Genomic DNA, 18,321 nt, shown 5'->3' on the forward strand with positions numbered 1-18,321 from the left:
GAAAATGGACCATTTGGATCCCTTTCAGTTCTAAATTTGTTAACCTTTTGAAGTTACAACTAATAGATTTTTTGGTGTAGGGATAAAAGGTTTGTGAGGGAGGTGGTAAATGCATTATCTCTAGAAGATTACTTTAATACATAAATCTATTCTTCTGAAAGAGCAACACATTCACATGCCTAAAGAGTTATAAATCAGTGCAGATTAATTTATCAGTTTACTATCAGAGAGTAAGTTCCCAATGGGAACTTTATAAGGTTAGGATGAAGAAAAAAAATTGGGGCACAAGACACTTGGAACTTGGGATGTCTAGAAATTAGAGGCAGGGGGAGATAGGCTAAGGCAAACAGATGTTCTGATGATCAATCCTGATTAGGATTTCTGAATCCTGTAAAGAAAACTTGAGTGATCATACTGATTGGCATTATGTAGTTGAAAAAAAATAGACACTTTAAATAAAGGCCACTGCTTAATAAATTAACATTGAGCATATTCTGACAACCCATTTATTCTATATCAACAAGGGATTTGCTAAGTGACATGTACAGTGCTGCAGATTCAATTTCAGTTGATTGCATGTGCTGGGTATGAAGATTATAAAATGTATATAGAAATTATGAAGAAGAAAAATCTCCACATTTGTCAAACCAACCTTCTATAAATAAAACTTTTAACTACCTTTTTTAAAAATAGAAATAATAGTAACAAATTTCAGAGAATTACAACCAATGAAGACCTTTCTTTCTAGAAACTCTGCCATACATTGTACCATAAGAGCTGAATTTTGCTGCAGACTTGGGAGTTATACATAAACACAATATAAAAAATATTGACCAATTACAAAATATTTTCTAATGATCCATTTAAAAATAATTCTCCATTTGACCCAGAAATGAATATTTGGGTGATCAAATTTCTGGTTTAGAAAACAACAACTTGTAGCATGTTTTCCTGAAATGAAACGAAAATTTTTTTAATAGCTTTTTTTTTTTTTTTTTACCAGATATATGCATAGGGAATTTTACAGCACTGACAATTGCCAAACCCCTGTCCCATATGGTAGGTTGACCAATACATGTTATATATGTTAAAGTATAAATTAAATACAATATATATATATATATATATATATATATATATATATATATATACATGTCCAAACAGTTATTTTGTTGTACAAAAAGAATTGGACTTTGAAATAGTGTACAATTAGCCTGTGAAGGAAATAAAAAATGCAGGTGAACAAAAATAGAGGGATTGGGAATTCTATGTAGTGGTTCATCATCATCTCCCAGAGTTCTTTTGCTGGGCATAACTAATTCAGTTCATTACTGCTCTATTGGAACTGATTTGGTTCATCTCATTGTTGAAGAGGGTCAGATTCATCAGAATTGATCATCATATAGTGTTGTTGTTGAAGTATATAATGATCTCCTGGTCCTGCTCATTTTACTCAGCATCAGTTCATGTAAGTCTCTCCAGGCCTTTCTGAAATCATCCTGCTGGTCATTTCTTACAGAACAATAATGTTCCATAACATTCATATACCACAATTTATTCAGCTATCCTCCAATTGATGGGCATCCACTCAGTTTCCAGTTTCTAGCCACTACAAAGAGGGCTGCCACAAACATTCTTTCTTGCACATACAGGTTCCTTTCCCTTCTTTAAGATCTCTAGGATATAAGTAACACTGCTGGGTCAAAGGGTATGCACAGTTGGATAACTTTTTGAGCATAGTTTCAAATTGCTTTCCAGAATGGCTGGATGTATTCACAATTCCACCAACAATGTATCAGTGTCCCAGTTTTCCCACATCCCCTGCAACATTCTGTATTATCTTTCCCTATCATTCTAGCCAATCTTTCAGGTGTGTAGTGGTATTTCAGAGTTGTCTTAATTTGCATTTCTCTGATTAATAATGACTTGGAACATCTTTTCATATGGCTAGACATAGTTTCAATTTCTTCATCTGAGAATTGTCTGTTCATATCCTTTGACCATTTATCAATTGGAGAATGGTTTGATTTCTTATAGAGTCAATTCTCTCTATATTTTGGAAATGAGGCCTTTATCAAAACCTTTGACTGTAAAAATGTTTCCCAATTTGTTACTTCCCTTCTAATCTTATCTGCATTAGTTTTGTTTGTACAAAACCTTTTCAATTTGATGTAATCAAAATTTTCTATTTTGTGATCAATAATGATCTCTAGTTCTTCTTTGGACATAAATTCATTCCTTTTCCACATGATCTTTCTATTTTTAACATTTTGCCCTGGTTTTAATTCTAAGGAAGAATTAATTTCTAAGTAGCCATCGATGCTATAATGAAATCATTGAAATGTTATTAGTATTTTTATTCAGTCCAATTCTCTAATCTGAATACTGAAAGTTATACTATCATATCCTCATGGTTGCAGGCCAAGGTAATGGGAAATCCACCTCAAGAAATCCTCTATTACATTCAAAGATAAGAACAAATGTCACTTTCTACAAAGAGATTTTTCTTGATACCCTGATCCTCCAGTAATTAGCACTTTATCCTTCAATTACTTTGCATTTTTTGATCAGTGGTTTCAATCATGCGAGATTCTCTGCAATGTCTTTATGTCTTTTGGGTTTGGGTTTGAGTTTTCTTTTCTTTTCTTTTTCTTTCTTTCTTTTTTTTTTGTTGTTGTTGAGGGCAAAGATACAGGAACACTTTGCCATTTATTTCTTCAGCTCATTTTGCAGATAAGGAAATTAGAGCACATAGGATAAAATGACTTGCTTAGAGTCACATTAAGTGTCTAAAGCAGGACTTGAACTCAGGAAGATGAGTTTTCCTGATTCCAGGCCCATTTTGTATCTACTGTGCCACCTAGTTGCCCAGTATGTATTTTCTTGGTATGTATTGTGCATTTACTGCTCTCCTTTTGTGGGGTTTTCTCCTGTAGAATACTACATTAAGTTCCTTAAGAGGAAGGATTATTTTGTTCTTTTTTCTTTGTTTTCTCTATGCCTGGTCTCCAGTGCTTGTTGAATTGAATTGAATTATATGTATCTATCTATCTATCTATCTATCTATCTATCTATCTATCTATCTATTCATCTATCTATATCTATATATACATGGATAGATATATATTCCCCCTCTATTTTAACAGAATTGAAAAGGGAGAGAACACTCAAACTAATTTAATCTAACTAGCAATTGATTAACTGGTGAGTCTATTAAATGCCCATTTTACACCCCTTTCACTAGTCTTATTAAGTCATGGTGTGAAAGTGACTGACTTTCTGAAGACTATCTGAGTTGCACAGTCTTTCTTAATGTCAAATTCAAAAATATCAGCCTGGATATCCTCAAGGATAGTAAACTCACTATTAAGAGTTTTGCCTGCAAGTAGCCTACTTCCTTATTTATCATGGACTTTTCTTCCATTAGTTTATCTAAATATTTACTGAACCCATTTCTGATTTTAGTCTATATAGCATTTCAGCACTCTCCAATTTTCTCCCTATTCTATAAATTAGGGTTTTCTTTTTAAAATTTATTCAGATTTACCTCTTTCAAGTTCGAGGGAATGTTGCCTACATCTAATATATCTGAATTTATTGAGCAAAAGTCTATATTTACTCTTTCCCTTCATTGATTTCAAGGCTTTAATCATATATTTCAGTTTGAACTGAGAAGTCTTACTTTGTGTGCGTGTGTGCACGTGTGTGTATGTTCATGTGTATGTGTGTTTCCAACCTATGCAACCATGAAGAAATCACTTCATCTTGTCTCAGTTTCTCCCTTTCTAAAATGAATGGAGTTGGACTAAATGATTTCTGAGGTTCCTTCCAGTTCTAAATCTGTGATCTTAATAATTCTCATAAGACAGATTTTTATGCCTTTGAATATTTTAGCAGTAGCTCTTTAAACCTCTTGCTTTATGTTTCACACTACTCTAGTTCCTACAAGTATAGCTTAGTTTATTTCTTCCTTAGTAGACTATCTTACTCTTTCCCAACAATATTCTAGTATCTCAGAGTTTTAGTGTCAGGTACAAATTTGGAACAAAACCTCATAAATCATACTCTCTGTAGGTGGAACAGTGGATAGATTCAGGTCCTACAGTCAGGAAGACCTGAATTCAAAATTGGCCTCAGACTCTTTCTAGCTGTGTGACCCTGGGCAAGTAACTTCCTCCTGTTTGTCTCAGTTTCCTTATCTGTAAAATGAGTTGGAGAAGAAAATGGCAAAGTACTCTGGGATCTTTGCCAAGAAAACCCCAAATAGAGTCACAAAGTACCACACAAATGAGTTGAATGAACAACAAGAGCAACAACATTCAAAATTTGGAATTAGACAACAGTGTTTCTTAGCAAACTCTTTTTTCTTCAACTATATATATATATATATATATATGTATATATATATATATATGTATGTATAAATACAAATCTGATCCAAGTTGAGGGGGGATGAATTGGATGAAGTAGAGAGGAAAACAAACCCTGATTATCACCAATTTACTTTGAGCTATCTCTTCTTTCTGCAAGTATTTTCTTCATGTCCAAAAGAAGGGGAGGAAAAGACTATTAACTTGATTTCCAAATAGTTTGTCCTGACAGAAGCATTCACATTTTTAAAAAGTTTAGTGGAACCTTTGTAGCAAAATACTGAAAAAATATTTTAATATCTCCAGGTAATGATGCCAAAGGATCCAGGGAATATTTTGGACAATTTTATCTTTTCATATCATTGTTATTGTATACTTAACATCACAAATACATTTTTAGTGAGAAAGATGTGATTATTTGCTATTAGTAGCTGTTTTAGTTTGGAGCAATCTTTGTTATTGTAATTTATAAGTGAATTATAAATAGTATTTTTCAACAGTGGCATGTAGGAGATAAAAAGGCTGAATGGAATATTAAAAGACATATAGTATCCACAAAGAGACACAGAATAGCCCCACTGAACTCTGCCTTAGTCAAGTCAAGACATTTATAAAGTGCTTACTTGAGTGTCAGGAAGCATGAAATGTACTGAGAAAACAAATAAAAGCAAAAATCAGTCTAATTCCTGTTCTCAAGGAGTTTATATTCAAATTGAGGAAGCATTGCATAAAATAAAACTCAAAAGATAGGAGTTGGTGGGGAAAGAAGATACTTACACCTTAACCACTACGGTACTTCATTACCAAGTGATAGTGAAATTTAGGAAATCACGAACAGATTTAGGAGAAGAGTGAAGGAAAGCATGTTTTTGCCTTAACAATAACATCTTAACAATTAACAAAGACATCTAGAATAATATATTCATTTCTAGGCATCATATTTAAAGAACATTGATAAATATTTTTTCTCTTCTCAACAGCATTTTACTTTTTCCAATTATTTGTAAAGATAGTTTTCAACAATCATTTTTGTAAGATTTTGAGTTCCAAATTTTTTCTCCCTCCCTTAACTCTCCCTTTCCTACAGGTTATAAATGTACATTCATTTAAAATATATTTCCATATTAGTCATATTGTGAAAGAAAAATCAGAAAAAAGGGAAAAAGATGAGAAAGAAAAAGTAAATAAAAATGTGAAAATTGTATGTTTTAATCTGCATTCAGTCTTCGTAGTTCTTTCTCTGGATGTGGACATATTTTTCATACAAAGTACATTGGAATTGTCTTGGCTCACTTTATTGCTGAGAAGAGCTCAATCTATTATAATTGGTCATCACACAATCTTGCAATTACTGTGTACAATATTTTTCTGGTTCTGCTCACTTTACTCAGCATCAGTTCATGTAAGTCTTTCTAGCTTTTTTTGAAATCAGCTTGCTCATAATTTCTTATATAACAATAATATTTCATTACATTCATATACCATAACTTATTCAGCCATTCCCTAGTTGATGGGCATCAACTCAGTTTTCAATTACTCACCCCCACAAAAAGAAATACTAAAAACACTTTTGCATATGTGGATCCTTTTCCATCTTTTATGATCTCTTTGGGAGACGGATCCAGAAGTGACATAGTTCCAAATTTCTTTCCAGAATAGCTGCATCAGTTCACAAAACCACCAATAATGCAGTAGTTTCCCAGCTTTTCTACATCCCTTTCAGCATTTATCATTATCTTTTCCTACCTTTTTTAACCAATCTGATAGGTATGAAGAGGTACCTTCGATAAAAAACAACTTTTCAATCATATGACTTGTTAAATGAATCTATGGTATTTTCCACTGGCTCAATATGAACATTGTATATGATTGATAGGTACTAACACAAAAGAATTTATTGTAGGGATCTCTTCTCTTACAATTTTATTTCTTTGTAAAATCCTCTGAACTCTCTTTGTGAGATTCAGTATTCATGGAAAAGTTTATTTCCCCCAGTTCCATGGAAACCCTCTCCCCTAAACTAGAAGCATAGTGCCTGACACATAGGAAATTTGACAAATTCTTATTGATCAAGTATCTAGAACAATGTTTCTCAGCAGGTTCTTTTAGAGATTCCATGAGTTTATAACTATTATCATAATAAAACTAAGATTTTTAATTTCTAATAGTTAATCAATAGATGTAGCCTGTATAAACAAAATCTCTTTTGGAAGTTAACATTAATTGTTGAGTATTTCAGAATTGCTGATCTAGAAGATCTCTTCTAGATTTCATATTCTATGATTCAAGTAAGCTTTTCAGGCATCCTAAAGCTCCTTAAATTATCAGTTTACTTCTAAATGACATGTTAATGACAATTGATTAGACCTGGCCCTCTCCTCCTCCCCCATTCTGTGTCTCTCTCCCCAAATCCTACCCTATATTGGAAATAACAATAAGATTGACTGCTAGCAGACCTGATCATTTTTTTGCCAGCAGGATTCAGACCTGGGCTGGGTTTGCCCCTCATTATGTTGCCCAGCACTTCTTCCTACTTCCCCATTTTCCACATGAATGCTCTAATTTTTGTACACTAATCAGCTTTAACTCTAAAGCAGTTCAGAATTTTTTTTTTAAGTTTTATTTTTAACTTTTTACTTTTTATTTCACTAAATGAGCCAGGGGCTCAAGGCTGCAGGCTGCCCCCATGGGTCCCCCAGGTCTTCCTCCTGCTGAGATGCATGCCAGGTTGTCAGGTCTACCTCACCAGGGAACTGGTTTGAAGGCAGACCATCATTGATGCCGGGTGAAAGACTGAGGGTCACGGGGAGACAGGTGCAGGAAGGGAAGGGGAACTAGAGATAGCAGGGCAGGTCCTTCTCAATCATCAGGGGCTCTTCCATAGGATCTCTTCACCACCCAGCTGTCTTTGTCAATAAGGAACTTGGTGAAGTTCCATTTTATTGCATTGCCCAAGATGCCCTTCCCTCTGGGTTGGATTTTCATCCACTTCCACAGGGGGTGAGCATCATCACCATTGACACATATTTTGCTGTATACATCAAACTTGACATTGTAGCCAGCAGTGAATCTCGGATTTCTGCATTACTCCCTGGCTCCTGCCTCCCAAATTGGTTGCAGGGGAAAGCTAAAATCCATAAACCAAGCTCAGCATATCTGAAGTGCCGGTTGACAAGCTGAGTGTAGTTTACATCTGTCTTATCTCATTGTGAGGCTACATTGGTGACGATGCAAACACAGCCCCTGTATTTATCCAGGGACACCATGAGACCATCAATGTCCTTAGCACAGAAATCGTGCATCGACCTGGCACATCTCCAGTCGTCCCGGGAAGCGCACATACTGTTGGAAAGGCCCGGGCCCCGCTAGCACTGCGCAGAGTAGAGCAGGTTTCACCTGCAGTTCAGAATTCTTGAGCTCAAATGATCAGCTAGTAGCCTCAGTCTCCCCCCATCTCTGCTTTCTCATGTTTATCCTCACATCTCCTGTAAGAATCCTGTATTTTTAAAGACTAGACTTAAGAGCACAGACTCTGGTAAAGTAGTAGATTAGGAAAAAATAATGGATTTTGAGTTTTAGAACCTGACTTCACCATCTGGCTTAGTACCTGGTTAGCTTTGTACTGGTCAATCACTTAAACTTTTCTAGGCCATAGTCTTTCATCTAAAAAAGAAGGGTTTGAGCTAGAAGACTTGTAAGGTTCTAAATCTCTGATCCTCTGAGCCTATGATGATGATATTTGATAAAGTTAGAAATGCTTTGATTGCAGACTCAACAACAGGCTATATAGGTGGCATCTAAGGACTGATCCAAGTTCAGAGAGGCTTTTCAGTAGAAGACTAGCTTCTAGGAGGCTATTTTTTTTTAACTACAGCAACATATGAAGACTGTTTATTAAAGCAGAGAGCAGTTATAACCTGAATTAATGGAGGGAACACTACTGGAATTAAGGATCTTTTGACTTTCTGGTATAATAATGAAAACAAATTTTATTGAAAGAGTCTGACCAAACCATCAAGTTATAGAACAACATTTTCTTTCTTTCTTTTTTTTTTGTTTAAATTTTATTTATTTATAAAATTTTTTGACATTATATATGCATGAGTAATTTTTTTTATAACATTATCACTTGTATTCATTTTTCCAAATTATCCCCTCCCTCCCTCCACCCCCTCCCCCTGATGACAGGCAATCCCATAAATTTTACATGTGTTACAATATAACCTAGATACAATACATGTGTGTAAATACCATTTTCTTGTTGCACATTAAATATTAGATTCCGAAGGTATAAGTAACCTGGGTAGATAGACAGTAGTTCTGACAGTTTACATTCACTTCCCAGTGTTCCTTCTCTGGGTGTAGTTGTCTCTGATGGAACAACATTTTCTCAAAAACATTCTAAAATTAGAGATATGGACCAGGCATGCAATTTTAGTTGCAAAGAATTCACAAGTAGAGAAACACTTTTTTTTTTTTTTTTTAATGTAGATGCGAATGTAATTTGAAACAGATTAAAAAGTAATTGGGCAATATTAAACAAAATTAGTAAAATTACAATAAGACAAACTAATGTTAATGTGTGTTTTTCTGAGTCAAGCAGTCCACAGGGATCTGCATGCATGGCTTAGTAGCCCTATTTGTATTTGAATTTGACACCACTGACCCAGAACATTGAGAAGTTGTGACTCGTCCAGGGTCACACAGCCAGTTTATGCCAGAAGCAGAATCAGTCCAGGACTTCCTGGAATATAGAGTGACTCTCTGCTCATGACACTACTCTTTTTTTTTTTTTCTCTCTTAGATTGAGTTTTTTTCCTCCCTTTAATCTTGAAGGATCCTTCACTAATTATCAAGAATTGGTGAAATTTTGCCGCATATATATTATATTTTTCTCATGTCTCTTAGAAGCAAAAGAAAAAAGAAAAAACAAATTTGTAAGGCTAAAAAAAAAGTCCTAGTAGAGCTTGTTTCTTGTTTCCTGACAAATAGCATGTTATCACTGAAAACAAAAGGTGTGCTTTCTGTCACTACTTGCATGCTGAATGCTGGCATTAGATTAATGCCTTTGATCCCTAAGATAGGGCTAAACAATTGCATGGAATCATTCTCTGCTTCTAAGCAAAATTCAATTATTGTAAATAAGATTATCTGATTAATTAATCTTGATAAAACAATTATATTAATTGTCCTGGTGTATACAATACTGTAGGAAGCAAAATGCTGAGGGGAAAAAACCTTATCCTTATCCTTTATGGACTATGCAGTCTCTGTCCATGTTTATCTGACCACTACAAATGGTCTCTGAGACTATAAAATTTAATCTGCTTAAATCACCCAAGGTAAATAAATTTTGTAGGACTAAATAAGACTGAACATATTTTATGGTTCTCATTCATTTTGCTGTAGCTATACAAACAAGACAAGTCAATTAATAATAGGAAATTCAGACTTTTAAAAATTATTTTATTTTCAATTCATGGTACAAAACAAGCATTTCCATAACAGCACAATAAAAATGATTGCATATGAAACTGCAAATGTATCATTGCAACTTGCTGTTCTCTCCAAATATACAACAAAGTTACTAAGTAAATTTCTTTTTTTTCTCCCCTCCCCACTACCTGAGAATTGACTATCATTAGATATAAAAGTGCATAGTGTGTCTGTCTATATGTATATGTACACACATATATATGTAAAATTATTCTATATGTATTTCTATTTATCAGTTATTATTTTTGGATGCAGATAGTTTCTTCCTTCATATGTCCTTTGTAGTTAATTTTTTTTTAAATTTATAATAGTTAAAATGACTTAATTGCTTAAAGCCATTCTTAAAACAATATTGCTGTTATTGTGTACAATATTCTTGGTTCTGCTCACTTTGTTCCTCATCATTTTGCATAAGTCTTTCCATGCCTTTTTAAGATCATTGAGATCATCATTTCTTATATCATAGTAGTATTCCATCACAACCATACATCACAATTTATTTAGCCATTCACCAGTTGATGGGACCTCTTAAATTTCCAGTTTCTTGCCACCACAAAAAGCACTCTATAAACATCCCATTCATGTTCAAAATTAAAATGACCATTTGTAAATTTTTCTCCATTTATTTTTATCCACTCTTTAATTTAAAAGTCCCTATTTTCCCACCTATTGTCCAGTTTCTCATCTCTCTACTATTCAGGTTTATTTTCTTCCTTAAGATTTTCCAATTGATTAACTTTCTTTTCATAATTTTCTTGGATTAGTTTTATTTTTTTTCCTTTTTTCATAGTGGAGAACGGACCCATTTGCCTCATTAACAACCAGTAATAGCTGCTGAACAACTGCTATAAATAGGCCTATAGATACAGGAATTCTGGGAGTGTCAGTACCCCCAGAACCACTGGTCCTGCTTCTAGCTCAGTTTTTATGGTAATCATTTAGAGAAATGGCTCTTGAAGAGAAGGGGTCAGTCATTCCCAAATGCCAACTAACTACTACATATATGGTGGCAACTTAGCCAAATCATCACAACTACTTTGCTCCACCTTTCCCCTGAGACCCTAATGGAGACAGATCAGGAACCTGAAATTGAGAACTTTTAAAACAGCAATGCTTCAAGCCCAGGATCTACAGCTTTCATCCTGGGAAGCATCTCTGAGAAGATGCAACTTTGCAGCTGTTCATATAGATGGTGTTATGATATTCTTATTGTTTCCTTATGGAAGAGGACCATGACATCAAGGAATTGATGCCATGCCACGCAAGTGAGTTGTATTTAAGTGAAAGTGGGCTGTGCAAAATCACCATCCTTTTTCTGTCCTCCCGAGACATCTAGTTCCAGTGACAAAATAGCTCAGGACTGAAACTGGCCTTGAATGCAATGAGAGACATTGGTCCTTTTAAGCTAAAGTCTTTAACAGCTCTCAGTTTGACAGAACCAATGCCCATTCAGTTATTTAGGGTAGGTAAGAATTTAGCCAAAGAATGACTTCCTTTACCTAGTCTTAAAAACAAAAAAAATCCTATCTGGCTTGCAAAGATCCTTATGATTTCTGATAAACAGAAATAACTGCTATTTACATTCACTCTGGAGCAAAAAATGAACAGTTGGGCTTGGCCTGGGACCTATTGTTGGGTAATCAATGAAAGCTAGAATGATTTGGGTTTAAGGTTTGGGTCTTAAGAAAGAAATATAACTTGTATACCCCAAGATATCCTGGGAAGTTTCAGTGATCAAAAAAAAATTACATTCCTTTGGGCAGAGCACCCAGAGGTAAGGGTATGATACTCTACAAAGAAAGAAAAGAAAGAAAGAAAAGAACAGCTCACCTGTGCAGTTGAGTGACCAGTGAGGTAACTCTACTCACAGAGGCTGTTATTTGTCCTTCATTCTCATAGAGGACTATATGTCCATGACATGTAGGTGAGTTGGATTTAAGGAGGGTAAGAAGTATAACAGATGGTATAGCATTATCTTTTGAAGATTTCCCAAAAGAAAGTTCTTGTTACCAAAGTCCTTGGCACTTTCAAATTGTTCAAGTCAGAATTGATATGATTTTATCAATGATAATGACATTAAACAATAAGAATTACCATTTGTTTTCTCCCCTATTTAAATTTAAGTTCCTTGAAAGGAGAAATTTTTACTTTTTTGTTTGTATTCATAGAACTTAGTATGTTTTACATGTAGTAAGCTTTTGATAAATTCTTTATCTGTTCATTCATCTACATAGCTAATTGTTCATCCATTCATTCATCCATACATTCTATTCAACTAATTTATTCATTTATGTGTTGAGCAATAGGTTAACATGGAAAATTCTTGACTGGAGGAGTGACAGGATCATCTCAATGTATAAAGAAGATTTATCTTACTTTAGCATGAAGAATACATTAGATTGAGAAAATGAAGAGAGGCAGACCTATTATTAGGTGTTTTGCACCTTTTGCAGGTTGCAGAAGGGTGGTCATGACAGCCATTATAATGAGGAAAAGAAGAAGGGCTGAGTATCAAAAACTTAGATTCCATCAACAACATTGGATAACTAGTTAGATATGAGAGGTGAGAAAGAGTTTCAATTTTGTCATCTGGATCATGGAAATAATAGTATTTGTCCACCCTACCTCAACAGAAGGTCAGAGATAAAAAAGCAGTCAGTGTATATGAGGAGTATAGTCTTCTGGTGCTTCCTTGGTGAATGCATTTTCCCCAATGATACTGTCAGCTGCATGACCTATTTATTTCTCCTTCTATGGTATTTACTGTTCACAGTTAATACTCAGGGAATACTGATGAGTAATGGCTTCTAAAAATACATAACATTAGAGCTATAGTGTCAAAAAGATTTAGTGAGCATTTTACAATGTGTTCAGCGTTGTGCTAAATTCTAAGAAGAATTCTGAAATGTGAAGCATGATCCTTTGATTCCAAGGCATTTGAAGTATCATTGAATAGGAAAGATAGGTGAACAATGAGGAGAAGGAGCAATGTGGTATCATTAAATATTTACATGAATGGTTCAAGCAATAAAATGTATATAACCCCCCCAAAACAAAACAAAACAAAACAAACTTCCTTCTTCTGGAAAATCAGATAGAAGATAAAAGATATACATTTTTATAGGTATAAATATAATAATCACTCTTAGGATACAAGATTAAAATAATTATAAAAACTTTTTTTTTCTGTATTCCCCAGCATGTAGCATAATGCCCTAGCACAGTAGATACTAAATAGAAGTATTGGTTTATTGATTGACAGTCATTATGTACAGAGTGATTTAGTCTAGTTTTAACCTTTGGTAGCTTAAGTCAGTGGAGTTTTAAGCTCTAGTAGCTCCATTAGCTTCAGTTGCTCAAAACAACTTTGGAATACTTTGTATATTGTTTTCCTGGTTCTGTTTCTTTTCCTCTACATCAGTTCATTCAAATCTTCTCATGGTTCTCTAAATTCATATGGTGCAGTGATATTTAATCGCATTAACATGACATAATTTCTTCAGTACCTTCCCATCAATTGTTTTGGCATCTTACCTGAAAAGGAACTACTATGAATAATATTTTTGCAGATATGAAGCATTTTATTCAATCTTTGATCTTCTGGTTACATACTAGAGATATAACTAATGGGTTATCAGGTATGAATATTTTTGTTTCCCTTAATTAAAATTGGTTCCCATCAAAAGATATGAATAACTTTATGAATGAATAACTTTATGAAGAAAACATTGCTTCTATTTTCTCATAGTCCCTTCAGTGTTCATTATTTAACATATTTTAGCATCTTTGCCAATTTGCCAGGAATGAGAAGCAACTTTAAGGTCATTTTTTGGTTTATATTTTTCTTATTTTAATTTCTTGAAGCATATTCTATGTGGTTATTGATGCCTGAATTTTTTTATTTCCTTTTTTGGGAAAACTTTTTATATTATTTGATCAATTGAGGAATGATTCACTATATCTAAGAAATTAATTTTACTCCATGATATTTTTACAAAGATTTTTTCACATCATAGTATTTTTTATTAGAGTTGCATTGATTTTTTCACAGTTAAAAGCTTTTACATTTTTAGTAGTCATATTGTCTATATTATCTTTTTGTGAATTTTCTCTACTTTTTAAATTTATAATTTCTCATTGTAACTATCTTTCTTAAAGGCACCACTTTCTGTTTTCTATTTTTTAAAAATGATGTAATGTTTTATGTTTAAGTCACATAAATTCAGAGCTTATTATAATACGTGTTAAAAGTGCTAGTCTAAACCTATTTTCTGCTAAATTGCTTTCCAGTTTTCTTGGTAGTTCTTGTTGAATGCATTAAATAAGGAATTAATCCCTCCTTCACCAGTAATGATAGTTTGTTTTATACCAGGCTTCTGAGTCTTACTTATATAGTCTGTTTCACTTACATTTTTTTCTACTTTTTAACTAGTGCTAAATAAGTTACGTGATTGTTTTTAAGAGGGTTAGGTGGTGTGGAATCCATTTCTGTGATTTTAAGAGTACAGGGAATTCACTATGAAAACTCCTTCCATTAATGGAGATCAGTAATTTATCTACTATTTTCCCAGAAACCTCTACTTTATAGATGAATGTTTCTTTACTTTTGTTCTTGTAAAGTAATTGTAGATTCTCTATTTATTATCCCATTTCTTTTTCCTTTGAAGTGTTGAGGGTGAGAATTAGAATGAGAGGCAATTTATTTTACCATCTTGCCAGAATTCTGCCATTATTTCTTAAAATTAAAGAACAGACACTATTATTCATATTTTTAAGATGACTCAAATAAAAAATGCATGGAACAATTCATTCACCAGAAATATTGGAAATTAACATTATAAAATTAATTGAATTACTAGAATTCATTAGTTGCGTGATCAGGATTAAAATTATATGTGACAGAGGAGATAACAACATTTCCCTTTATATGGGAAACTTTGGTTGTATATCTTAAAAATGCTGAAATTGCTGTTGCAATGATAATGTGCTAAATGTAAAGGAAAAAAAAGTATTAAGCTTCTAAAGTTTAATCACAAAAGGGATTGAAAGGCTTATTTTAAAATATATTGTGATCTAATTTATTTGTACAGGCAGTGTAGGAGTAATTGCATTTTGTTTCTTTGAATGCACCAATGGTAGAAATAAATGTTTTTTTCCTTTAGCTTTTGGGACATACATTTGATACTTGAATCAATCTCATTTTACTAACTCCTTCTATCATTAATGCTTTTTATTAAATTTAGGGAAAGTATGCACAAATGGGGATAATAGTTATTGATTGATTATCCTATATGAATTTTATTTGTAACTATAATAGAAGATTGACTCATTATTATTCAAGTCTTTTCCTCTGTGAGTTTTTTTTTAAACAGTAGAATGTAAGCCCTTAATGTCAGGGATTATTCCATTCTGTCTTTGTATCCATTGTTTTGTGCCATGCATTGCACATGGCAATATGGAAAGAATTTAATAAATATTTGTGGGATTGAGTGAAATTTTAATATTCCACGGTTCCTTAGGCTGTCTGTTTTTTAGTTTCTCATACTATATCACTTATGTTCTTCTTTTCTTTTCATGTATGTTCTTTATATGGATCTAGTAATTTGCTAGTTATGAGAAGAAATCTCATAGTTGTTTTGATATTAGTTTTTTCTTACTTTGATGATTGCACCAATTTTTCTATGTGGTTGTTAATTTATTTTATGGATTCATTGTTTCAGAAAAAATCATATGATTTTATATAATTTTATATAATATAATATTATATAATAATATAATTTATATAATTTGAACATCTTTATATTGGATAATTATCAAATTTATATTTTTATTATTATTATTCTTGCTATTTCTTTGAAGATTGGTAATATGGTATAGCCTATTTATACCCATCACTCAATGTCCTTCCATTGCTTTTTGGATTCTTTTGAAATTATGGTATGTCATCCCATAATTCAAACATACCCACATAATACTACCAGGAAAACTGTGTGTGTGTGTGTGTGTGTGTGTGTGTGTGTGTGTATGTGTGTGTGTGTATGTGTGTGTGTGTGTGTGTTTGTGTGTGTGTGTGTATGTGAATGGGCTTTTATGAGAGCTAGCAACATGGCACTATTGAAAATGCTGCACACTTTATTAGATATAATTTCAACCAGATCTCCTCTTGTACAATTCTTAGCACAGCTTGTTGATCATCTGCCTATTATGGCAGTATTTTTTAAAACATACTGTTATATAGTGTTATTTTTCAGTTGTATCTGACTCTTTGTGACACCATTTAGGGTTTTCATGTCAAAGATACTGGACTGGTTTACCATTTCCTTCTCCAGCTCATTTTATGAATGAGGAAACTGAGGCAAATGGGGTTAAATCATTTGCCCAAGATCACATACAGCATGTAAGGCTGGATTTGAACCTAGACTCTCCTGACTTCAGGCTTATTACTCTTTTCACTGTCCTTATACATACTGATATTAGGACCAATAAATCTTACTGAAATTTCTCATTCAAATGAGGTTATCTGTGGAAAGTACTTTGTAATCCTTAAATGTTCTAGATGATGACAATGATATATTGATATAATTATGACAATGGTGTATTGATATAATTGATTATCCTATGGATTCTTTTTTTACCACTTAAGGATATGTCCAATGTATTGAAAGCTTTTGTGGTTTTTTTTTTTTTTTTTTTTTTTTTTTTTCTGTTAAAGTCTAAATTTAAACTATGAAAGGGTATGGCCTCAGTCATACTGAGACCTGTTGAAAATCTCCATCCAGGGCAACTCCAGATATATATCTGGCCACTAGGCCAACCCAGATGGTTCTGAAAGGAAGGTGAGGCAGGTGACCTTGCACAGATTTTCTTACTTAAATCCAATTCATTGCATGTCAGAGCATCACCTCCCTAATGTAATGGTCCCCTTTGAGAATGAAGGACAAACAACAACCTTGAGTCAGAAAGATCTGAGTTTAAATTTAGCCTGATTTTCTAGCTATGTGATTTTGGTCAAGTACCACCTTTATATGCTTCATTTCTTTAACTGTAAATCAAAAATAATCATGACATCTGTCTCCCAGTGCTGCTGTGAATAATAATTGAGATAATGTTTTAAAATACTATGCAAACCTTAAAATGCTATGTAAGTATTACAAGGCTGGTGCAAATGTATTTTTGTTTTTCTTTCTTTTTCTGTCATAGATGTTCTTTCACTGGGACTTCCCATCAAAATCTTGGCTATATGTGTTTTTACAATTATAGTAGCTGAATCTAAATAGTGATTTTGATTTTTCTTTTTTGCCGAGAACGCTATACTTGTTCCTCACTAGAATCATATGAGGTAGCTTATTCAGGTATATTATTCTCATGTTACAGATGAGAAATGTGAGGCTCAGTGAATTGTCAAAGATACTGGACTGGTTTACCATTTCCTTCTCCAGCTCATTTTATGAATGAGGAAACTGAGGCAAACAGGATTAAATCATTTGCCCAAGATCACATACAGTGTGTAAGACTGGATTTGAACTTAGATTCTCCTGACGTCAGTCATGGACTCAGGTTGTAAGGGTTGGAGGTATGATTAAAACCCTTTCTTATTGTTAAATTATTATTAAATATTGTTAATATTTCATTGAATGTTATTGAAATGTATATAATATAATATTTATTAATATTTTCCCATTGTCTTTTTCATTCACTTGGTTTTTCTTTATGCTTGTCCCTTTTGAATGGCTATAGACATATAGTCACTGTGATTTTTTTTTAAAATTTGAAATAAAAACAAATGTCAATGAGAATTTGAAATTGTGTTTTGTGATTGGGAAAAACCACTAGAAAGGGAAATAATATGATTTGATGAAATGGTGTGTGTCTGACACAACTTCCTTGCCCCAACATAACATTCCCTTACTGTAGGGAGTATTCTTACTAGATAGATATTCATCCTTTCTCTATTGTATTATTTTGTGATTTTATTTGGTCATGCTCTTCACAATTGCTTGCTGTTTCACTGTATCACTGCTGGTATGGAATTGACCACTTTCTATCTCTGTAGATATTGAGTCCTTGGCTTGGTGAGGCAAGCTAGTGAAAGGCCTGTTATCAACTCCAACTCCAGGGAATACAAATTATGTATCTGTTCTTATGCCATCTCCTTGAGCTTCTCATTGTTTTAATCTCTTCTCTTATCTTTTTTTCCCCCTCACTAGCATAGTGACATAAGATTTGTAAGAATTATAATTTACAATTTACTTATGAGAAAAGGGAGCCTCAGAGAGGTTAAGAACTTTGAGTTTTATTTGATAGACAACAGGGAGCCAGTGAAAAGTTTTTAACAGAAGAATGACATGGTCAAACCTATTAATTAAATTTTCATTATCCAGGCAGGTTAATTTTAACTTCTACTGTAATAGCTTTATAAATTAATGGAGACTAGGCCATAAAGGAAAGAATGACT

General features: G+C 33.3%; 1 protein-coding gene and 1 pseudogene across 1 annotated transcript in view; one reads left to right on the forward strand and one right to left on the reverse strand.

Moving 5' to 3' along the window:
* Nucleotides 1–18,321, forward strand: part of FRK (fyn related Src family tyrosine kinase) — a 120,232-nt gene that overhangs the window by 36,303 nt on the left and 65,608 nt on the right. The window lies entirely within an intron of this gene.
* LOC141566048 (phospholipid hydroperoxide glutathione peroxidase pseudogene) lies at nt 7,090–7,748 on the reverse strand (annotated as a pseudogene).

Source organism: Sminthopsis crassicaudata, chromosome 4, assembly GCF_048593235.1.
Source record: "Sminthopsis crassicaudata isolate SCR6 chromosome 4, ASM4859323v1, whole genome shotgun sequence".
Classification (NCBI taxonomy): domain Eukaryota; kingdom Metazoa; phylum Chordata; class Mammalia; order Dasyuromorphia; family Dasyuridae; genus Sminthopsis; species Sminthopsis crassicaudata.